The 24994-nt window shown below is 46.2% G+C and overlaps 1 protein-coding gene across 1 annotated transcript in view; it reads right to left on the minus strand.

Moving 5' to 3' along the window:
* PDZD2 (PDZ domain containing 2) overlaps nucleotides 1-22208 on the minus strand; it is a 342657-nt gene extending 320449 nt beyond the window's left edge. The window contains exon 1 of the mRNA XM_034657049.1: nucleotides 22123-22208. The gene's annotated coding sequence lies outside the window, so the exon portion shown is untranslated. The remainder of the gene's footprint in view (nucleotides 1-22122) is intronic.
* Between the last annotated feature and the right edge of the window lie 2786 nt (nucleotides 22209-24994).

Raw genomic sequence — 24994 nt, forward strand, 5'->3', positions numbered from 1 at the left:
TGCTCTCAAGCTGAGAGGTCACAAGAAACAGACAGGGCACCACCAGGGAGGCCGAGAGCCTGCACGTCCCTGAAAGGCTTCTGGTCAAGTACTGCTCAATCGATCCCCAACATCTGCCCCATCCCTTGGATCCTTTGCCTTCAGTTTCTGCATCTATGATTATCCTCCCATAGTCTACTGGCCCAGCCCCAGGCTTCCGGAAACCAAGCTTTCAGGCCATGGTGGGGAAGAGCAGAGAAATGGAGAGCACTCTGTGGAGAGCCAGGGGGGTTAATCCCTCCTAAACCATCCTGCCAAAGTCTTTTTCTAAGCACCCAGCTCACCGGTTTATTTTTAGGTCACTCTAATGGTAACCTAAACAGTAAAAGCAGCCATCACCCCATAAATGCAGGCTCAGCAGGCCTCTTGCATGTATGAACTTGTCAAGATAATCACAAAAGGCACTTTTCCTTGAGATCATTAAAAATAATTAGTAAGAAAACATTTTTTGAATAAGGAATTAAGTTCAGCTGCAGGAGAACATGCCCATTTCTTATATCCAAAAAATTAAAACGCCATGTTCCTTTATAAGGTCCTGGGCCTGTTGGAACAGGAAGATACATTCCATGATTGTTCTGACCCTGGAAGGTTCTGCACGCCCTCTGGCTTCTACTTGGAGACGGAGGCTGGCTGGGTAACCATTTCCTCATCTCTTGGTTGCACAGCATGCTTTCCCAGGACGAGCATGGTTGGGTGTTCCATTCCTTCATCACCAGCATTTGCAAAATTTTCTCATTTATTCTCCAGAAATGAACTCTGGGAACCCCTGAAATCTGGAGGGCAGGATCTGAAAGTGAAGGGGCCTGAGCGCCCCGTGCTGCCTCTCTACCTTCAAAGGGCTACTGTTCTCACCTTCAAGCTCTTGGGAGGTTTTAACGGTCCCTTCCTCACTCCCCCATCATCTGATACCTTCCTTACCTCCCTCTTTTCCCTATATGCTCCTTGACCCCCTGAAGGTTACGCTCTGTAAAACTTCCGATTGATTAGCACGAGTGCCTTCCTGGGGGCAATCAAATTTCAATAAATCATAATCTTCTTGCTCTGTCTTCATATAAGGCCAGAACACATACATGGAAGCTGGACTGTGGGTCCAGGAAAAGCTTCTCGGGAAAAGGCACTGCATGTTTGCACCTGATGGAATTGTGAGTTAGCCAGGGGAAAGGCAAGGAGAGGTGGGAGGAAAGTTCTAGAGAGAGAAAGAGACTTGTGTGAGACAGACAGAGTGGCACACTGGAGACCTGAAATCAGGTTGGGAGGGAAAGAATGCCAGCAATGACTCCCACACCACACGCCGTCAGGTGCCCTACCCTGAGCGCTCTGCCCCATAAAGTACTTACCAGACAACACAGAGACAGCCAGCCACACACTAGAATTCCATATACTTCCAAAGGGTAGACTCATCATGGGCTACCTTTCCCAGTCCCCTCTGCCTCCGAGTGGGGCTCTGTGGTTACTTCTCACCAGTGAAATGTGCCAAGTGACGTGCACCACCGTCAAACCAAGGCGTTTCAGAAGTAACTGTGGCTTCTCCCTTCTTTCCCCCTCCACCACTTGGGGGTAGACGACACTGCAGCCCTAGGAACTTGTGGGGACACAAGATGGAAAGAGCATGCAGCCCTAAATCTCCACGTGAGGAACTACGTGCTGAGTGTGAGGCTCTCGTAGGTGAGAGAAATCATTTTATGTTATCTCAAGCCACTAAAACTCAGGGGCTTGATTGTCACAGCAGCTAACATTACCCTAATACACAGACCAGGTAATATTTACTTATTTAATTATAGGTAACCTTCGCTAGATGCCAGCCCCTAGCAAAAGGTAGATATCAAATAGATATCTGTTGAATGAAAAGAATCCATTTGATTAGAAGGAGGGCCTTCCCAGAATCCCTCAAATCCCAGTAAACAAAATCTTCCTATTCTGCCATAAGGCCAACACACACACACACACACACACACACACACACACACACACAACCTGATTTTCCACACCGAAGCCACATACACTTCATGGCCAAACCTGTTCCGGCTGTTTTTAGATTCATATGACAGCAGAGACTATCCTAGGAACAACCCTTTCAAGATTCTGTTCCCCAGCATGGGTAACATACAGGGCCAAATACCGCAAAAGAAAATTGGAATAGGAAAGAAAAAGTCATCAAGCAAAATAGTCCAGATTTCTCATGATCTCACCCGTGAGTCAGATTTGCATTTGGGATAACAACTAACCGAGTAGACCAGAACAGTCTGTCTGCAAGATGTCGGCCTGCCAATTTCAACAGCACAGAGAAGGCACACTTCTTAAATTGGCTTAAAAGGACAAATCTAGTGCACTTGTTTATTATTTTTTTTCCTTAAAAAATTTTCTAGGTGAAACAGCCTCCTGTTTAAAAATAACTTTCTTGGACATGAAACAATAATTTTCTTTTGAACACTGATTGCCAAGTACCTGCATCTTGCCATTTTGGGCAGTGGGGGAAAAGTCCGACAGAAGAGTCTTTGCTGTGTGAACTTAGAAAGCTGCCCCACCTCTCTGGGCCTAGATCTGTTCATTTGTAAAACAGGAGATTAAAATAGCTGATCTCTAGCAGTCCACAGAAGAAATAACAGTCAGCGGAAGTAAAATTTTTCAAGCCTTGCAAGTCTTTTCATATTCATGGAACCTACTCCTAAGAGAAACAGGGTATTTTTTACGGGTAGCTTAATTTAGAGAAATTTATTCGTTTAGGACAGAACGTGAGGTCCAAGGCACAGCAGACACGAGCTGGTCTTCGCAGTGAGAGGCAAGAATGGGAGGATCCGTTCTCAAGCAACAGGCAATGTGTGCATTAGTGAGCCTTGACTGTGTGTCAGGACATTTTCTTCTTTTAGAGATAAAAGAGACTTTCAGAATCATTAAACACAATTGCTTCGCTTTAAGTGCAGCGAAAGTAGGACCTAACGGTGCTACTTACTACAGCTAGATGGTGGCAGTTATCTAGACCGGAACCGAGTGTCGACTGCTGACCTGTCACTCTTACTACTGTCACGCCCCTTCCCAGTCCTGCTCAGCACCTGCTGCAGTGACAGCATGTACATGTTCGCCTTTCTGAAAAGAAGACGGTGAGGGGCGCCTGGGTGGCACAGTGGTTAAGCGTCTGCCTTCGGCTCAGGGCGTGATCCTGGCGTTATGGGATCGAGCCCCACATCAGGCTCCTCTGCTATGAGCCTGCTTCTTCCTCTCCCATTCCCCCTGCTTGTGTTCCCTCTCTCGCTGGCTGTCTCTATCTCTGTCAAATAAACAAAAAAATCTTAAAAAAAAAAAAAAAAAAGACGACGGTGAGAGGAGCTGGTTATTCTGTCTTACGGCTGGAGGATTATTTGTTGGCTTTTAATTCTTCAAGCCTGACCTAACTCTCAAGCCTACAGACTAAAATGCTCTCTGAGTATTCAAACAATAAATTTCGGATCAGGTGAAAGATGGAGAAGTAATCACATACCTTCGAGCACATAAGAGGATAAGTGCTCCTTAGGGTTCTGGGAATGGCGACTAAGGATGACTACAAAAATAACCACTCACAGGTTATCTACAAGTCCAGTCTCTGCAGCTTGGATTGCAGATCCTTGACTCAACTGTCCCCTTGGACCCCTTCCTCCAGCCCAACTGTCACCCTAGACGGACTGCCTCCCGTTTTAATGCTTATCTGCTGTTTTAATCAGACCTCTGGTTCCTTCCAGGACAATGTGTTCAAGCAAAAATGAAAATGAGGTAAATATTTGCTTATACAGTCTTTCTACACTTCAAGCCAATCCTACCCTGCCCCACCCATCCCCGCAATATGGGATATCTCCTTTGCTTTCAAGTTTGTAAAAGAAAACCCAGGATTTCGCCTTTCAGCCTCCATCACACAGCAACCTGGGACCTGATTTCATTAAAAGCCATTCTAAGTAAATGCAAGAGTTAACCCTTCCTTGTTCCTTTTCAAGCCTGTGGGAAATGGAAATGGTGACCTTGAAGGAAATTGCATTTGGCTATTAGAATTGCTTGTTATAATAACAAAGTATCTGTAGAAATGGAGGGGAAGGGTAATATGCCAATAAACATGGGGACACATTTAAGAAGAACTTAAGCTCCAAATTTATTTTTTAAGCTCTGTTTCAAAGAATTGTTCCTTTCTATTATCCTCAAAGGTCTACCTCCACCAGTGAAGGTACAAGCTGACGGTATTGTTCTCTACTGAACGGTCTGCTTCCAATGTCAAATAGAAGGCTGTGGTTTAACAAAAACAGTGAGATTTAGGGACACCAGGGCTGCTTTGGACGTCTGGCCCTAATACTGACTGTATCACTTTAGGAAAATTACTTAACTCTCCATGTTCCTGGCTTCTCATCCATAAAATGAGGCTAGTAATCTAGTAGGAAGCATAAATGAGATGATGCGGACAAAGTATACAGAAGGGGCTTATTAGCTGCTGAACTAAATCTCAGAGTTGGCAGAGGCATTAGACGTCCCCCAGCCCAATCTTACAATATCCGTTCTCTAGCCTCTGCTTGCTGTTTGCAGTGAAGGGAAACTTACTACCTCTCAAGGCAGTCCATGACACTTTGAGACTACAATGGTTAAAAAACATTCCTAGCATGGAGCTGCATCTCTTTCCCTTAAAATTTCAATGCTCTGGCCCTCGTTTTGGCTTCTGCACCAGAAATGAGAATAAGTCTTAGCGGTCCCGCACAAGAAAACCATTGAAATACTTTATTTGGCTATCCAATGGATTGTAGTTGCAAACCTCCTGTGTGCAAATATATAGAACCACAGAGAAGTGAGGGATGGGTCCAGATTTCTTTTTTGGGGTGCTGGTTGAGAAGGGTGTCATTGGCCAAGACAGGGTAGAGAGGAGGAAGAGCAGGTTTGTATGGGGAAGGAAGGTGATGGGTTCAGTTTGGGATGTATGGCTATGCAGTGGCTGAGGGTCACCCAGATGGAGATGGTAGGTTGACAGTGGACATGTGAGTCCAGAGCTCAGGAGAAGAGTTGGATCTAAAGGTGCAGATTTGGGAGTGATCAGAACATAGGTAGTGGTAGAATGAAAATGAAGCTAAAACTGATCGGGGGGGGGATGAGAATATCCATGTTTCAGAAGCAAACTATAAAATCCAGTCCAAAAATAAAGGGGGATAAAAGTGGTTGCAAAAGTATATGAAAGGGCTCCATAAAGAGGAGCTCAGAGAGAAGATTAAAACTAAGCGTTAAACAGGTAGGAAGATAACCAGGAGAGAAGTAGTGTCAGAAAAGCTGGAGAATAGTGTTTCATAAAGGAGGAACTGGTCAGAGTGTCAACTGAATTAACTATTGAAAAGTTTCCATTGGATTTAGATGCAGAGGCCCATTGGTGTTCACGGCAAGGGAATTTCAGTGGAGGGATGGGAATGGAAATCAGATTGCACAGTCCATTGAGGAATTAATGAGAGATCAAATATGTGAAAATAGCTGATATAGACCAAGTTTTCAGGTCATTCGGTTGTTAAGGATATGAGGGCAAAGAAGTCTTAATTAAAGAGGGGTGAGGTATGTACATGGAGAGGCAAAACAATTATGGACAGGGAGAGAGGTTTAAGACAGAGGGGAAAGGGTGTCCTGATCGAGAATGATCGTTAAAGATGCAAGAAGAGACTTCTGGGGCGCCTGGATGGCTCAGTCGTTAAGCATCTGCCTTTGGCTCAGGTCATGATCCCAGCATTCTGGGATCGAGCCCCACATCGGGCTCCCTGCTCAGCGGGAAGCCTGCTTCTCCCTCTCCCACTCCCCCTGCTTGTGTTCCCTCTCTCGCTGCCTCTCTCTCTGTCAAATAAATAAAATCTTTAAAAAAAAAAAAAAAAGGAAGAAGAATAAGAAGAAGAGACAGTCTTCTGAGACCAGGGGGAGTTTTCTCAGAGGCAGGAAGGAAAGAGTGCAGGCTGGATGTGGAAATAGGTAGTTTGTGAGGGAGCAAGACTGAGGCAGTTGCTACTGATTCTCTCTGTGAAGAAAACACCAAGGGCCCTAGCTTGGAGGGTGGGAGAAAGTCACGAGGTAGGAGTTAGAAGGAGAGGGGAAGAGTTATGGCAGGGGAAGGTGAGTGGGATCCTGCAAAGAGACTAACTGACTTGTCTGCCAGCCTATGTGGCTGACAAGTTTAGAGACCATTTCTCTGCAGGTGCCCCCAACAAATAGATGGGTAGGTTTTTCCTGTCATAGAAATACTTGGCAGCCAGGAGATCGGGGCAGAAAATGCAGGTGGTTAAACTTACTTAGAGAGGGTTTTGGATGGTGGGGATAGCAAAAGGAAAGGAGATAAGGGAGTTTAGAGTATTGACAAAGGAATGGATAAAGCTACGGTCCATAGGGGTGTGGGCTGGAAGGAGAAGGATTTGAAGGTAGCTATTGTCTTTTCTTTTTTTTTTTTTTCTGGTATTTGAATGGTTTTATTTTTAACATTTAAATTTCTAATACATTTGGAATTTATCCTGGTATAAGGTACAAATCCAATTTTGTATTTTTCCAAATGGCTACCACTTGTCCCAATATTATTTATTTTTTAAAATAATATTTATTTTGTTATATTAGTCACCATACAGTACATCCCCAGTTCTTGATGCAATGCTCCATGATTCATTACTTGCATATAACACCCAGTGCACCATGCAATATGTGCCCTCCTTAATACCCTGAAGGTAGCTATTGTCTTCCCTGCAAATCTCTCCCACTAACTCCCCCATCTTGGACCCTTGCTTTGGGATACATTGCTTGGCACCATGTGCTGCCCAGAACAGCACATGATAGTTTAGATGTATGGGCCTAGTACAAAGGGTCAGCACTGTTTCTGGGCCTACTTAAAAGTCACACCCCAGTGTTGATGCACATTGATGGTAGAGTCGAATGGATTATCTAAATCTTTTACACGAGACCCTGTTAAAGCAGGTATCTGACCATTCTATAATAAATGCAACTGGGTTTTTCAGACATAAGTACAGGACCTTCACTTGAGCCCTTTGGCTGACTTTTGCAAGATTTGACCTATCCTGTAAGTCTAGATTCTGATACTGGTGTGAAATGAGGTCACTGTGCTTCCCAGATCTGGGTCATGAGCAAATGGGATAAACATGTCATCCATATCTTTATTCAAGCTGGCGATAAAAATGTTGAGTAGGAGAAGGCTAAATCCAATAGCAGAACTGTGTCTGATTCTCACTACTAGAACCCTCTCTCTAAATGGACACCAATCCATCAAGCTCTTTGTCCAGCATTTAGCCAGTCAGCTACAAATCACCAAAAGCTGCTACTGTGCAGTCCCCATTTCTCCATCTTGCCCACAAAGATCTCACAAGGGATCATCCAAACACCTTGCTGAAAAGTCCAGATACACTATGTCAACAGCTTTCCCATGATGTACTGCTCTAGTAACCTTATCCCCATTGGACAAAAACACAATGCGCTTTTCTTTGCTGTGTCTTATACACCTACAACCAGATGGAAATTGGTTTATGACATTTTACGGCTTTATAACATTTCCTGTCTCACCATGACATCACTTTTCCCCAAGCCTAGAGCTTCAAAAGGCCACAAAGGTGTTAAGAACTCTGTTTCTAAACCTTCCTCCTACTCCAGTGTATCAGGTTACCTGATCTCCAGGCGGTTGAAATGAAGAATGTTAGCCTAATAATGAGACTGTAACAGAAAAGTAACTCCTTCAAATAGAGGCGGGGGGGCCTTATATGGGGGACCTCCTTTGTCTTGTGTTGGGAGTTTCCTCCCAGTTTAAATTTTATTTTCTTGAGTATCATTTTAAAAGTAAAGCCATGGGGCGCCTGGGGGGCACAGCGGTTAAGCGTCTGCCTTCAGCTCAGGGCGTGATCCCGGCATTATGGGATCGAGCCCCACATCAGGCTCCTCCGCTGTGAGCCTGCTTCTTCCTCTCCCACTCCCCCTGCTTGTGTTCCCTCTCTCGCTGGATGTCTCTCTGTCGAATAAATAAATGAAATCTTAAAAAAATAAAAAATAAAAAAATAATAAAAGTAAAGCCATAAACGGTTGTATCTGAGCTTTCCTGAATACATCATTTTCAAAGAGGGTACTGAAATCTTGGAATTCTATTTTTTTATTTTTTTTTATTTCTCCCTTTGAATTTTAATTCGAGTTTTCAACTTTTTTTTTAATGTTATGTTAGTCACCATACAGTACTTCATTAGTTTTTGATGCAGTGTTCCATGATTCATTGTTTGCGTATAACACCCATTGCTCATCACAACACGTGCCCTTCTTAATGCCCGTTACCAGGTTCACAACCTATGTATTCAGTCACTTAGAAGAAAACCATAAGATGAGAAACATATAACTCAGAGATCAATAATAACTCAGAGTGAAAAACGCCACGGTGTGTACGAAGGGTATAATCCCCAATTACACCAAGAGTGACAACTCTTTCCCTAGGCAACACTCCTTAGAAGCTGCCAATGCATTAAACAGAAATAGTTTAGCCAATCCATCAACATCGGTTTACTGCCCACTGCTGGGGACACACAAAGATGAAAAGTATGGCCAGGTGCCCTTATAGATTTTGTAGTCTAGTTTGGGAGGGGGTAAACAAAAAAAAACAACCCCACTTTCACCAAAAAGTTCACCAACTAAAAGCAGCACATGCAGGATGCCAAGTGAAGTGCCAGGCAGCAGGTGCGCCAGACGTTCCGGGAGAGGCTGCCAGCCAGGGGGGAGGGGAGGATAATTTTTACAGGGAATGAGACTTCACTTTGGCCTTAGGGAATGAGCAGAATTTAAGCAATGGGTAGATGGCCTTCTGGGTAGGCGGTATGGAATAAATGTGTATAGCTAATGTAGACAAAAGAAGTTAAGTCAGATCCAAATTCCATCTCACTTCTCAAATATAAAGAGAAAAGCCTGATGCTCAACTGGGAAACTAACAAAGAAACCCTTGACTCTGCCGTCCAGGGTCTGTGCCTCCCATCAAAGCTCGGCCAACGTCACGCAGGGATCGACATCCACCGCGTTAACTCTAACAAGATGCCCCTATGGAAACCCTAATAAACTATTATACACAGCACAAACTTCATTAAAATCATCCACTGCAATTGAAGTTTTGAGACTAATGGATTTTCTAAGAATGCAACAACATACGCCACAGAGGTAATATCCCAAGGAGAAAAACAAGCAGTGGTTTGCACCACTGGCTCCGCATTAGAACCACCTGGGGAGGGGCGGTGTTTAGAAAAGACCAATGCTTGTGTTGTACCTCCTACCCATTACATCACAATCCCTGGGGTATCAGCATTTAAATTAAAAATACCAGTGATTCTACTTCATTCTCTCCACAAATTATTCTCTGAGTGCCTACTACAGGCCAGCACTGCTCTAAGTGTTGAAGATAGAAGAATGAACCAAACAGACCCCCCTTTCAAAAAACTACCTTCATAGATTTTACGATTTTACATTATAATGAAGTCAAGCAGGCAGAAAAAAGCAAATTAAATCAGTAAAATATATGACATGTTAAAAAACTGACAATGTGTTAAGGAGAAAATAAAGCTGAGAATGGGGATATGAAGTCTCAGGCTGAAGTAGGGTGGAATGGGAGACTTCTCGGAAGGTGACATTTAAATCAAGAACTAAAGGAAGCGAGGGAACAACTCAGCTACATGAGAGAGGACCACACCAGGCAGAGGACATAGCAGGTGCAATGGCCCTGAGGCAGAAACATGCTGTTGTGACTGGAGCTGAGAGGGAAAGTAATAGAGATGAAGAAGTCGGAAAGGGAAGGGCTTAGTAGGCTATGTAATAATGAGTTTGGCTTTTATGTTGAATGAGATGGGACACTCCAGGAAACACAGAAATGACACGATCTGATTTACAGTTTCATGATAATCATTCTGGCTGCTCTGTTGAGAATAGACTATGGAGGGAAGGGGCAAGATAGCAATTGAGCAATTCTCAAAATAGTCCCATTGAGAGATGAGGACAACTTGGATGAGGGGAAAGGCCGTATGCAATGGTCAGATTCTGGATGTATTTTGGAGAACTAGCCAGAGACAAAGTATCTGGAAGGGGCAGGGGTGGGAATCTGGAATTTGGTTTTAGATGTTAATGTTTAAGATGAGTATTAGAGAGTGGAGATTCAAGTAGATAATTATATATGCAAGATGAAGATATATTGGTACAAATTCTTAGCTTATGGATAGCATTTAAAGCCATGACAATGATTGACATCACAGATAACAACTGCAGAAAGAAAAGACAAGAAGCACAAGTAATGACTCCTGGGCCCTCCGGCACTAAGAGGTCAGGGAGAAGATAGGCAGCCAAGAAAACTGGGAAGGAATGTAGACTGGTGAGCAAGGAGGAATGCCTACAGACTATGGTGTCCAGAGAGTTAAGGGAAGGAAGCATTTCAAGAAGGGATTAACTGTGTGCATCAAATGCTTTGAAGGAGCAAGGAAAAGGCTGAGAACTGGTCCTTGGATTCAGCAATGTGGACCTCATTAGTGACCTTGATAGCCTTGACAGTCAGTTCTAAGTCTCCAACAGAAGCGGGGTTCATGAGGTTCAATATGATCTTGAAGCAATGCCTTCTCCATTGTCTCTCCCTTGTCCCAAAAGACAGTTAAATAGTTTGATAGGATTGACAATTCAAGGTAATCTGAATTTTATTTTTTATTCCCCATGCATAGAATATGAAATGTATATATCTTTTCTCTCTATGTGGCACACCCTAAGTAAATAGTAGTTGAATGGAAAAGAAAAAAAAATTTGCAGCAGTGAGGACAAAGTATGAGCTCTAGGATAAAACCGAGCATAACTGATAACACTACCTCCTTCAACTGTTTCCTGAGCACTCAGAGTTGTCAGTGGCTTTATGGACACTACCTACCTCCCATGTGCAGCACCAGCACTGTTAGCAAAGTTCGTAGGCTGTGTCAAGCTGAAGACGGTGAAGAGCACTTGAGAAAGAGTTATAAAATACACAAGTCTGGGGCACCTGGCCGGCTCAGTCAGAAGAATATAACAACTCTTGATCTTGGGGTTGTGAGTTTGAGCCCCATGTTGGGTGTAGGGATTACTTAGAAACAAATAAATAAACTTTTCAAAAATTTAAATAAACAAAAAAATAAATAAGTCCAACTATCCCAGCATGCAGGTTCCAGCATGGATTTTATCAGTGGAAATACAGAAGTGCTTCTTGATCCGGCAAATGAGAATTGCGGGGGGAGGGGGGTGATACTCCACACTGGAATAGCACATACGATCCAGCCTGGACTTCACTATGACTACCCACCTGCCTGTCAGCAAGAACAGTGAGCAGTCCCTCTTTGGTTTATAAAGGAGATTGCCTATGAGTGACATTTTACACGCACAACGCTCTGGGCAAAGTTCTGGTTACCACAGCAAACCCCAGTCATGACAGACAGCAGAGACGAAGCGCATGACATATCAAATAGCCAGAGTTCTGCCTGCCTGCAGGAGAGCGGTTATATTTGCCAGACACACTAATCAGCCACTACAGCCCTCTCTACAAATAAAAGCCTAACCTACATTTGTGGGTCTTGGCTATTCTTACAATTACTATTTGCCTGAAATAGTAGCTTCTGTCTGATGTTTACTTATTGGGATGCTGATGTAATTCTCAAGATGGAACTTATTTTTAAAAGGAGGTCCAACACCAGGGAAGGAAACCAATAGCTGCTTTCTCATTCTCCCCACTCTGCAACATTAGCAGAAGTTCCTTTGAGTCCCACATCTGGCAAGAACCTGTCCTTTGGCCTCTTCCATGACTGGCCCAGAGAAATAAACCAGTCTCCTAGCAAGACCCAATAGAGAGGGTCTTGCTACCAACCAATTGCAAAATGGAGTCCATGTTCTCACCTCGGGGTTCTATCAACTAGAAAGAGATGTGGAGGCAGAAAAAGCCAAACTGAGGAAAATGTTGGTGTGTAAGGAAATGTTGGTGTCCAGGAGGACGAATACTGCAGGGCTTTTAAGAATGCAAATTTCACCCTTGTGTAAAGGACATATAAAGGACATGGTCATTTCTGCCTTTCCTGTATGGATTCAAGGAAGAGGGTTTAAACCATTATGTCTCCAGATAGATCAGAAAAAAGTCATAAGCCTAAATGCCCAAATGGAGAAAAAAGAAATAATGATTTTAGCTTCTGAAGCTTAAGCTCCAGGGCCAACTTTTCAGAGAAATAGTACATTTGGAATCCGAGTAAGTAAATTTTTTCCTGTGTTTTACCAATCTATGTCCTTGGTTTATGAGCAGAAAAATGAATCAGAAAACTTGGGGATCGTAGGGACACAAGGGATCCTGAAAGTTCCTGCTTCTTAGAGATTCTGTATGGAACAGGGTGAAGAGCACAAGCTTAGAGAGAGAGATCTGGATTCAAATTCTTGCTCCAAGTCTTAACAGATGTGCAACCTCAGGCAAATTAAGTTAAACTTTTTGAGCCTACTTTTCGGCATCTGTAAAATAAGGGTAACTGGGAACAGTGCTAAATCTGTTCAATGGTTGTTTAGAGTGTCTACTGTGTACTGGGCACTGTTGTCAGCACTGGAGATACAGTGAACGAGACAAGGTCCCTGCTTTGATGAAGCTTGCATTCCAACAGGTGAGACAACCATAAAAAAAAAATCAAAACTCTATTTCAAACAGAATAGGAGTAATGTGATAGAGTGCCTGGTGGGGGCCATTTTAGATTACATGGTTAGGGAGGAGAGGGCCTAAGTGGTCTGGAGGCAGCTTCCAAGCAGAGGTAAGGCCCTACTCTGGGATACAGCTTGTCATATCTCAGAACAGAAAGGATAGTGTGTTTGCACACAGAGAGTAAGGGTGATGAGTCATAGCAGAGAAGGTCATCGGAGAGGCAGGTTGGGGCTAAGGGTCTAGTTGTAGTCACACAGCAATGAGAAATCTCCAGTTGTAAACTGTTAGATGATATGACTTGATCTGTGTTTTTATTTATTTTTTATTACTTATTTTTTATTTTTTTGAGAGAGAGCATACATGCAGGCAGTGGGGGGAGGGGCAGAAAGAGAGGGAGAGAGAATCTTGAGCAGGCTCCACACCCAGCAAGGAGCCCCACATGGGGCTCAATCTCATGACCCTGAGATCATGACCTGAGCTGAAACCAAGAGTCAGACATTTACCCAGCTGAGCCACCCAGGTGCCCCATGACGTGTGTTTTTAAAAGACCCCTCTGGCTTGTCTGAGGGGAGGGACTAGGAGTCGAAAGTAGTCTCTAGGAGGCCCAGGTAGAAGACTACTGTGGCAGCAATCCAGCCAGGTTGGCTGCCACACATGTGGAGGGAGGGCCAACAGGACTTAGAGATTTAGTTGCTGGTGTGAGGAAAAAAGATTGAAGCTCTTGAGGTTTTTGGAATGAGCCTTTAGGTGGATGGTGGTGCCATTTACTGATCTGGGAGAAGGAGAAGGAAAGAACTAGCCAGAGAGAGAAATATCCAGGATCCTGTTTTGATCAAGCTAGGTCTGAGATGCCTGTTGCACACAGATGTGGAAATGTCAAGCTGGTAGTGGGGTGTATGAATGTGGAACTCCATGGTGAGATCAAGGCTAGAGACATAAATTTGGGAGACAGCACACAGATGGTAAGGTAAAGTCTTGAGGCAGATAAGATCTCCTTAGGAGGGAGAATAGCTAGAGAAGAAGACCCAAGGTCAAGTCCTGGAGCAACATCATAAAACACTGAATATTAGTTGTTGTTATTATTTTCAGTACATTGGGAAGCTGAACGTTGGCCAATTATTGTTATAAGCATTGTTTTATCCATCCATCTACCCATGCATGCCACCATCCATTCATTCCATAAACGATCACTGAGCCCATTAATGAGAGACAGTGGAGAAAAGAATGTAATAGTAGCTCAAGAATGTAAGCTCTGGAGCCAGACTGCTCTATTTAAATCCCAGCTCCACCTATAACCTTGGAGAATTTGCTTAACCACATTGTACCACCATTTCTCCATCTGCAAACAGGAATGTAGTGGGTTGAATGGTGTCCCCCCAAAAGACATGTCCATGTCCTAGATCTGTGAATGTGACCTTCTTTGGCAAAAATGTCTTTGCAGATGTAATTACATTGAGGATCTCTAGATGAGATCATCTTAGATTACCTGGGTAGCCCTAAATGACAAGTGTCCATAGAAGAGACACACAAAGAAGAGACATGCAGATATAAGAGGAGAAGACATGAATACACAGAGAAGATAAAGACACAGACTGGAGTGAAACAGGTACGAAGCATGTCAACAGCTACCAGAAGCTGGAAGAGGCAAGGAAGGATTCTCCCTAGGAGCCTCCAGAGGGAGCATGACCCGCCAACGCCTAAATTTCAGACTTCTGGCCTCCAGAACAATGAGAGAATAAATTTCTGTTGTTTAGCCACCAAGTCCGCGGTAATTTTTTATAGCAGCCCCAGGAAAGCAATAGGGAAATAGTAATAGTGTGTGCCTCACTGACTCGTGAGGAGAATTAAATGAGATAACATATGTAAAGCATCTAGAACAGTGTCTGCCAAATAGGGAATGTTCAAACAATTTTAAATTTTAAATTTTATCCATGTACTGGACATATCCATGTACTGGTGCAGGAGCCTGAAGACAGGGGGAAAAGACAGATCATGTTGAGAGACCCTGAAAATAAAGATGGCGTCCAGACGTTGAGCAGGTGAGAGACCAGAAGGGGGAAGGGTATCAGATGCCACAAATTGCTGAACACCGCTCCCCAGCATTTTCCAATAAAGAAATCAATAAGCCTTACATCTGCTCAGGTTTTTGAAGATGAGTAGTAGGTCCAGAGAAGGGTTAACGCAATTCTTTACAGTATGTTCCTCTGCTCGCATCATCTCATTGCCTGCTCTCTCATGAGAACCCATGTTGATGAGGACACTTGGAGCAGATGTTCTGGGGACAGCTGTCCCTTCCTTTAGCCTAATGATATTGGGAATAACGGTGACCAGGGCAGGGTGGGGGTAGAGAGTGGGCAGTGGAAAACTGTGGGGGGAAAGATGCCAATTTTGTATGCTGAGTGATTTTGTAATAATATTTGCATGGCTGCTTTAGCCTGGGAAGTTAATTTTCTTCACCAAGAGACCCATATAGCACAATCTAGTTTTACCCAAATCTCTATAAAATACACTGTGCCAAAGGCGGGTGCAGCGGGGATCCAATTGAAACACAGCTGAGATCAGACATTTTATAAGTGTCCATTGGCCAGCACACAAAAATGTGAAGAGTTTATTGACATCTTGCTTTATGAAACTTTGCTCCATTCTCATCTTCATAGGTAGAGAAAAAAACATACAAACACTTGAAGAGAGTCAGCGATCATATTAGATCACCTGCATGCAAGTATAAGGAGTGTCAGGGAGAGGAGCCTTACTGGGTGCTCAAACTTGCAAGCACCAACCAAAGATACTCCGGCTAATCTGAAACGCACTTGCCTCTCTCCTGTCTGGAAAGAGACTATTGGAATTACAGTCTCATCCCAGGACATGTACGCAGGACAAGCAGGTTCACATGAGACAGGCATCTGTAAAGTGCTGACCTTTGGTGAAAGGGACAAAAAGGCCAGCGTTTATTCTGTCTTCCCCCTAGGCATGCCAAGATTTTGTTAGGCGCAACAGTAGCCAGAGCCGGCCGCAAGAGAGCAGAGCTCCCAGGCAACTTCTCCCCTTCAGACCCTTTCTCTGGATGCCCAGAGGCCTCCCTATGAGGCAGCCCAGTCCCCCCCCAGTCTCTCGACTACGCCATGATCCAAAGATACCCCCTCTCCTACTCTCTGCCCCGCACAACTTCTACTCCCTCAGCAGGCAGGGTTCAGCCAGAGGGTTGACTTTGGACTTGCACAGCACTACGGAGAGCCCGTTCACGGTAGGGGTCCTATTCGCATTGTATCCGTGTGTCTTTATTTTTAGCAAAGCAGATGATCACTCTTCAGAGGCCAGGACAGCGGTGTATGTATGGACGGTCTATTGGTGGTAGCCGACTTAAAGTCTAGCGTATGCAAAGCCAAGTACGAGAACTGTCCGGATGTTGATAAAAAGGAGACCACAAGTGGCTCAGCTCAAATCCAAATCCACTGTTGCTAAAAACTTCAAAGGACACAGCCTGGGACTCATTCTGTGAAGGGCCACATACACCACGGAAGCCCTTCCTCAGGAGGCTGTTAAAACACCATAGAGCTGACCTAAAGTGAGCTAAATTTGCCTTCAACCTGGGGGCAAAGGACTGGGTAGTGTTCCTTCAAGAACCTGCAAAATCTTAGGAGTTTGTGATTTTTTAAATCCTCGTGTGAGTAGCTATGCGTTTCAGGCTTCTTCCCCACTCCCTTGCCATCATTTCATCGAAAGCCTGTGACAAGAGTGTGTGCCAAACTAGTCCTCTTTGCTGTAAACTCAGTTCCCCAAGCCTTGCTTCTCCAAAACCCCTTCATGTGTCCTAGAGTGCTTTACGAGCCAAAGATACACTTTAAAACCTAAAAACAAATAATCCAAGAATAACTTAATCAGCCAGATGTTCAATGCTATCTGCTTTCATTGGATTGCTTCATAAAGAGAGCTAATTCTTAAGTTTCTGATTTTCTGCACGTTAATAGCTTAGTCACTGTTCACTCAATGTATTCACATAGATCATGAGTGCATCAAGGAGCCAGGCGCTCAGAGAACGGGGATTGTTTCCCGGCCCCACTGAAAATGTGGGGTGGAGAGGACTCCATTGGCATTGGAGAGAGGCCACCGCTGGGGCAGGCCTCTTCCCGGAGCCGGGAGCTTCAAAGACAAATGTATCTTCTCTGCACACTTAGCGCCTTAACAAGCCATCTCCAAGCTCAGGCGCCTTATCAGACCACAAAGGGCCTCTTCAAAGATTGACTTTTCAAACCGTAAATGCTCCCAGTGTTTTCTTGAACACATTTGTAAATAGAATGCAGAGCTCTTTGGATCACAGGCAACTCGAGCCTAAGTCGGATGACCTACCTGGCTTCCAGTCCTGCCTCTGCCCAGAACTGCAGAACCCACAGGAAAGGAATTCTTTCCCAATTCTCTCTTTTTTCCCATTTCTAGCATATGGATAATATAAGGTTAGGAATTTAAAATTTTTAAATGCCATAAAAGGATCTATCACTGTATATGCGACCTATGCTTAGGCCCAAAGAACAACACAATCGACATAAAATAAATAAAGAAATCAGGAATAATCTGAGAAAATACTTTCATACTTTGATTTCCTTAAAGAAACGTTCTACACATGTTCCCCCAATATCATTTAATCTGGCACACACCTAGCGAGTGTTTAGTAAATCAAACTAAGTGCTCCTTTTCCTCTGCTCTTCACTAATAGGGGAGAATATATATTTAATCTTTCTAAGTATAATCATGATTCATTCATAAAACCAAGGGGGTACACAGATTTTCAATTCCTCTTCACCCACCTGCATCTTGCACTATTGCCACTGAAGACAATAATTCTGCAGATCTAGCCGCTTCCAGTTGTGCTAGAAGGGGGATGTCCTCCACTTTTCTGGGCCTCAGCTTCCTCCAATGTGGCAATTAGAAAGTCTGAATGCATCACCCCTTCCAAAGCACAGAGGAGGGGAGACACTGCAGGATCTCCCTGCTTTGAACGCTGGCAGTTTGACCTTCGCATCAGAGAGGGATGTGAACTACAGATGTATCCACTGAAACAAGTCAACAGATAAAAAAAGGCAGACATCCTGAAAGATTCCTTAAAGTGGGAACAGGGAGGTGAGAGGCTGCTCCCAGCAGTCCAGAGCTTTTCATCCAAAGCTGAAAGCAAGCTTCTGCTAAAAAGTCCTGCCTTGTACACTCACTGGGCTGTCACGGACATTGACAAGAGGCGCATTCACATCTCAACACACTAACAGAAGGACCTACTACTTTGTGGCAGACACTGTCATTGAGGGGTTTGCATACATACCTCAGTAGCTGTCTTCATTCTTCCTGAGAACAACCCTGTTAGGTGGCTATTGTCCCAATCTTGCACAAGGGGAAACCGAGGCTTCAATATTTCTAATGATCTGGCCAGTGAGAAGTTTTCTGCACTGCTAGGACTCCAGCCAAAGTCTCTGACCCCAATTCCAGAATCCTTCCTTTCCCTCTTGGCTGCCTCGGCCGGTGCCAGGCACCAGGTTCACCTGCCCAGCTGCCAGCAGCACTTCCGCCTGCCCCAGCACCCGTTGCCCCCCGCCCCGTGCCCCAGCCCCCAGCAGCAGGCACCTCTCCTGTTTTACCAAGACGACACTTCCCTCCACTGCTCAGCAGGCTCCCTCTCCAGTGCCTCTCCCAACCTCTGCTTCCCTCCTACCTTCCCAGGAAGGAGATGCCAGCTTTTTTCCTTCCCTGCACCTGCTCCTGTTCACCTCTGGCTTCTTCCCTCCCAAATACCCCTTATCTTGTCTTCATTCTCTCCACTGTTCTTTTGTTTACCACACATACCTGGGAAGGGGATTTGAGGGACGTTCCTGAATAAACCTTCCCACAACACTACCACCCCCTCAAAATACCCTCCAGATTATTTTTAACTGGCACACTTCTGGATCCACTGTCTACACTCCCAACTTCAATCATCTTGGCAATAATCTTGGCAATCACTCTCTCCGTTGTCCCTTGAACCTAGCTCTCAGGACCATCCTTGACAGATGCTGTTCTCAGTCTTTGCGAAGGCTGGCCCTGCCCAGACATTCCTGCCTCTACCTGTCCTCCCTCAGGGGCTTGCCTGCCACATCCTACTTGGTACTATGGAGACACTTTTGAAGGCAGAAGAAAGAGGTTAAAAACCGTCCAATCTCCAAGTCTGTCTTGTTAGAGATTCAGCCTCTCTTTGAGTTTAGTCCTGACCTTTTGTGGGTTCATCTTCCTTGAGATGCTCCCCCTTGTGATTGGTACAGTAAGAGGGCCCTGAGGCCACATTCCAACAGAGACACCTCCCCCACCCCCGACACACACCCACCATAGTCTAAGTTACTTAGGCCCACGTGATCTGGGCCAAGGGAATATCTGCAGCTCTGTGTTATCTTGTCCAGCCCACCAGGTCTGGGACAACACCGAGTACAATCAGCTGGTGGTGGGGAGAGGGAGGTCACGGAGTGCTGCCTCTGCCTCTCTGCCTGAGAAAGCTAGCGGGTGGCTGGTAGAGGCCTTATCTGGGCACGAATAAGATATGGTCCTAAAGAAACAGGCCTAGGGCAGCATGATCAGCATGCCAAAAGGCTCTGTAGAGCCAAGTGCAAAGGTAGGACTGCTCAACTTGGGAGAGAGAGACAGAGAATCACAAAGGAGGAGACCCTTGAGTTGGATCTCAAAGAGTAAGAAGTGGTTCATCAGGAAGACCACGGAAGAAAGGATATTCCAGGACCTCATTCCTCCCACTACCACCCCAGCAAATCAGCATTGTAGAGGCCAAGAGTACGACAGGTCAGGAGGTGTACAGCTCGTGTGTGTGTGTGTGTGTGTGTGTGTGTGTGTGTGTGTGTTAGGGGACATAGCAGGAAAGCAGTCTGAGGAGGCACACAGGATTTGGAATTCATTCTGCATCCTGGGAGCCACGGATAGGCTTCATAAGGAGAGGTGATTGATAGGCCTGGGAGACCGAGTGGAAGTGGGAAGAGGGAAGGGGGAGGAGAGGCCCAGAAGGATTTCTCCAGGTTGCTAGTTTGCTGAATATTGAAACTCCACAAGCTCCCTATTTCGGTCACCTGTGTATTCACAGGCCTAGCCTTCAGGTGATCTCTGCTGCTTCTTCACTCCAAATCCAAGTAATGCCCATACTTTAAGTCCATGTCTAATGCACATTTCCGTTCTTCCCACGGCCTGCTGCCAAACCTCCATGACCTCCTGTGCCCATCTTACTACAATAACCTCCCACTGGACAGCTCACCTCCCATCTCTCCCAGTCCCGATTCTTTCTGCCAGAGAACAGATTCATCTCCCTAAAGCACAAAGCGACAATCCCTAGCTCAAAAATCCCAAGTATTTCCCTATCAGCTGCAGAACAAAGTTCCCCCAAGACCTCAGGTCAGCGTCTTCTTCCATCATACCCCCGGGACCACATCCACACTCAGGATCAACCCCTCAGCCCACAGCTTCTGTACCTCAGTTCTCCTCCACAGAGCTTCTCAGATCTCCTCAGTCAAAAGTGACTTCTTTCTCCTCTGTCCTTCTAAAGTGTTTTTATTTGGACCACTCTTCAGGTACCTTATTCATTAGATCATCCCTTCATCCAATAAATACAGGGCACCTATTACATGCCCCACGCACGCTGGTTGGGGTGGGAGCTGTCAGTATACTTTATCTCACTTCTCCTGACAGACTGAAACTGACAGCAAGGAGGGAGCCCTTGCGCATCCCCAGGAACCTCGGAGTGCCTGTGCACTGCAAACCACAGGTACTCCAAAAAAAAATGGTTGAAATGAATAGAGAAATTATCATAAGTTTCTTTAAATAGTAAACTGCCTTAAGTGCATGCAAAATCAATTTTAATGACAAAGATTTAAAGTATAATTCAATATTTTTCCAGGAGCATATTAACTATGTCAAGGGAAGGTGCATGTATATATTTTACATGGTTCTGATTCTTCCCCTGCCAGAACAATCCCCCACTCCTCCATCTCCCTGTCTGCCCACCCTCTATACACACTCACACCACTCTGCGGTCAGTAGTGGAGCAGTTCTTAGCCCATTCTCATGGAAGAAGGAACTGATGAAGCTCGAACCACCACCTACAGCCAGGGGTGTGTTCTGAGACATTCTATTCTGCCCCCGCCAGCAACCCTCCCACACCACACCTGCCCACCTAGACCTATTCGACCCCCACCCAGAAGCCACACACAGGAAAAGCTGGCCCTGTAGAAACAGCAGGCTCCGAGAGCCCAAGCCCAGAGTGGGCTGAACGTGGGAGCCCCCACTGGGGAAGGACTAGCAGCAATGAAGGACCTGGGGAGCTCTCTCTAGAAACCGATCCACAGTATCACTCTCTGCAGCCACTCAGTGACCCCCTCCAGCTTCATCATGCTTTGTCAAGGGGAACACATCCACCCAAAACACCTAAGTCTGTGGGAGGCAGAGGCCAGGCCAGCGGCAGGAAACAGACGCCGCTCCTTGCCCCAGCAGTCCACCGCCTCCAGTTCCAGTGCAGGGCGGCAGGGCGGCCGGGCGGCAGCTCTGGAATGCCCTCATGCCTGCCATTCCAGTCTCTGAGAGCAGCCCATGCCAGACCTGTCCCCTTCACACTCCAGTGTCTCTTATCATGGTCTCTGCATCGATCAGGCCTCTGAGGACAGGCTTCTGGCAAACTCCAGCCAGAAACCCTGGACCCTCCCCCTACTCAATTTAGCATTGCAGGAAGACGAGCAACCCAAAGACCTAAAACATCTAAGCAAACCTGAGAGGAAGAAAGAGAGGAGGGAGGGGAGGGGGGAAGAGAAAGAGAAAGGAACAAGGCCAGATTTTAGGAGCAACTCGACTTCACAGGGAAAGCAGGATTTCCTCCTGTGTACGTTCCCCATCTCCCTGGGAGATGCCAATACTGCCCCCAAAGATGTCCTTGCTTTTTGCGCGCCCCCTCCATTCCCTTTACCCGCGCATCTCTTCCGCGGACAGGGACCGGGCAAGACATGAGGAGGCGCGGGAGCCTGGACCCCAAGGCAGTCCCAGAGGACGGAGCACCTGAGCACCTCCGCCCTGGAGGAGAGGACCAGGCGACGGCCCAGGTACGGGGGACGCAGGGCGCGGGCCCGGGCAGGGGCTCCTGGCCCTGTCCTGAGTGTGCCCAGCACTGCGGCTCGGGTTATCCCGCGCTCGCTGGCCCTCCTCCCGCGGCCGCGTCCTGCCCGCCCCCGGCCGGATACGAGGGGAGTTTGAGCCGCCCAACCCGGGTTCGGCGCCCTACACACCGCCTTGCCCGGGCTGGGATTCCCACACAGGGATTTGTCGCTAAACTTTCCCGGGCTCGCTCGGTCTCGGGGGTGCCAAATCGCCCCTCCCCCGCCCATCCGAAGCCCCGAGTCCCGGCCGCAGCGGGACGGTCGCTTCACCTGCGCGCAGCTCCGCGGAGCCTCCCGCTGCTCCTCGCGCGTCCGGACCCAGGCGCCGCCCGGCGGGTCCCCGCGCTGCCGCCGCCCGCGGCTCGGCGGGTCTCCGCAGCCGCCACCCCACCGCGTCTCGCTGCCCGCGGCCGGCACGCACCGGCGCTGGGAGCCTGATCCTCGCCCAGCTCTCCCAGCTGCGCGGCGCTGGGGATCCACGGAGCCTCCAGGATGGGCGGGGATTCCCTCCCTCTGGTAGATTCGAGGGGCGGGAACTCCCTTCCTGGAGTGACAGGGACGGGGGGCGGGGATTCCCCTGCAGGAATGACAGGGTGGGCGGGGATTCCCCCGAGCAAGGCACACCGCGTGCAGTGTCCCTCCGGGTGAACCCGGAGTCCTAGTGCCCTGTCTTCAGAAACCCGGGTATCCTGGGAGGAAAGGATCCAGGGAGATGGCAGCTCAGAATTTCCAGATGGCGGGGCATGGGGCGCCATCTAGGTGGAAAAAGAGAGAGCTAGGGGGCTTGAAGTTGCCTTTGCAGAGCGTCGGGAAAAATGTCAATTGCCTTACACAAGAATGGGGTGGGGAGGCCAAAGGAGGTGGGGGAAGGACTAACCACCCACACCAAGAAACCGTTGGCCTCTGGCTCTTCTGATACCCAAGTTGATTTAACACTGGTATGGGAATTTCGAGATTTCGGGGGAACCTCTTGGCACCTCAGAGCTGCTTAATCCCCTAGTTAAGCTCCTGAGAGAAATCCTCAGAGACAAAGTCCCGGCCCTGGAGTGGTGGTTTCGGTCCTTGGACCAACCAGCCAAGACCCCCTGCTTGAGTGGACTGTGAAAGCTAATGGCAATCGCCCTTGGCCTTATTCCAGGTCAGTCAAGGAACAGAAGCCTCAGGCTTTTTGGATCCTTCCTTTCCGTGGATTTTCAGGAAGCCCTTCAAATATTTTTGGTTCTTTTTTTGTCATCCTTGTCATTCTGCCTACCACAGGGAGAGGATGATAAGAACATAATAGGGAGACTGCACAGCTCTGCAAATTAAGCTCTCTTAAGAGGAAAAAGCTGGTCTTTTTCAAGTGCTAGCAGATAAGAGTTAAAAACATATGAAAAATTACAAAACCTGGGATAATGAATAGTTGAATAATGCTTTTGACATTTTCTGCAGAGCAGTAATTGGAAGTCTTTGCTTTGGGGGGATGGGAATGGGGTGGGGCAGGAATCAGGGTAGCTTTGCCCAGCAAGGCAATAAGCTCTAGTCTCTCAGAAGCACAGACAGACATAAATCACCTGCACAGATCCTGCAGAGCTGTCCCGAAGCATCAGAGGCCAGGGTAGTCCCAGCGCATTTTGAGATGGTATTTTAGGCAGGGGTTGGGGTGGGGGAGTACCTGAAGAGCTGTTCTTCAGCTTTTATAATTACCAGGCCACTGAGATCAATGTCTGCACAAATCCCAGCTTCCTCTAGTATAAGCTGTGCAATCTCAGGCACCCAGAGCTTCTCTCTTCCTATCTGTAAATAGAGAAAATTCCTACTGCCCAGAATTGTAAGGGTTGGCAGTGTCACAGCTACTCAGCACAGCACTTAGGAGGTGCTCAGTGAAATGGCAACCATTACCCAGGAAGGTACCACTGGGACACCACAGAAAATCCTTCTCAAATCAAACAGGGCTGGTAGTTTCTGTTGGTTTCACAGTCCCAATCCCATATTCCACCACTCTCTTCCTATCACATGAACCACAAAAAGGCAAAATCTCTCTCCTCAGCCTCTGTACCAAGCACCTACCTCCTTCAGCACCCATTGAATGTTTGCTGAAAAAATGAATATGTAGATGAACTTATCACTCAAACCATTAAGCACTTCTATTCCTTACCCAGCGCATCCCCGACTCCTTCATTTCAGCCATGTACTCCTAACCTGCAGATTGTTTCCTCTGCCAGAATGACATTCTCACACCTCTGTGTCTACTGAAATCCCAAAGAGTTAAAAGTCACCTGTTCTGGGAAGGCTTCTCTGATCACTGGCACCAACACTGGGTTTCTTCTCCTCTATTAATCTTAAGTTGCCAATATAACCCTTGTCAGGTTGTATTAAGTTGTAGGGATCATGGTTTCCGTACACATTTCCAGTTTGTGAGTTCCTGGAGGAAAGAGAACCTAGATCTTATTATTTGTGTTTCCCAAACTTCGCATGGCATAGTGCACAACCCCTAATAGCCACTCAATAAATATTTGCTGGATTAAAAGGAATCGTTATCTATACAGATACATATGATATGTTATATGTGTTATATGCAGGCATAAGTAGTATATATAAATATTATTTATGCATATGTAATGTTTTCTCATCTGTCTCCTTCAGACATGGCTCTGCTGACCAGCTTAAAATACTTCTAGTTTCAATCACTTTTCATCCGATATTTTCCAGATAGTTTTTGGCAAGTTCTTGCTGCTAATAATAGCTCACCTCTCAAGGGGTCAGTCAAATGCATGGAAATTTTCTTTTGCCCTTGCAGTCTTGCCAGTTTGGAAAGCTCACAACTGAGGGCATTTATTTTCCAGTGTTTGAAGATCAAAATGTAAATTTTTCCTTCCCCCTTGTTAAATATTTAGTCACAGATTAGTACTTCTATCCAAGTTGTCATTTTAATTTATTGCTCATAATATACATGATTTGGAGGAGGAGGTTGGATTTAGAAAATTTTAAGGCTTAGTAGGGACAAGAGAAGAGTAAAATAATGAACCAAGAAAAAAAAAAGTATTCTTCTGGGCCACGATCTGTATCAATGAGAGGTAAAAGAATGCAGCCTACTCTGGGGGAGTCCAAGGAGATTCCCACGGGGGCTACAGCAGCCTTTGGTTTACCTCTGAGCTTTCCC

The sequence above is a fragment of the Ailuropoda melanoleuca genome, chromosome 3, assembly GCF_002007445.2.
Source record: "Ailuropoda melanoleuca isolate Jingjing chromosome 3, ASM200744v2, whole genome shotgun sequence".
In the NCBI taxonomy this organism is placed as follows: Eukaryota; Metazoa; Chordata; class Mammalia; order Carnivora; family Ursidae; genus Ailuropoda; species Ailuropoda melanoleuca.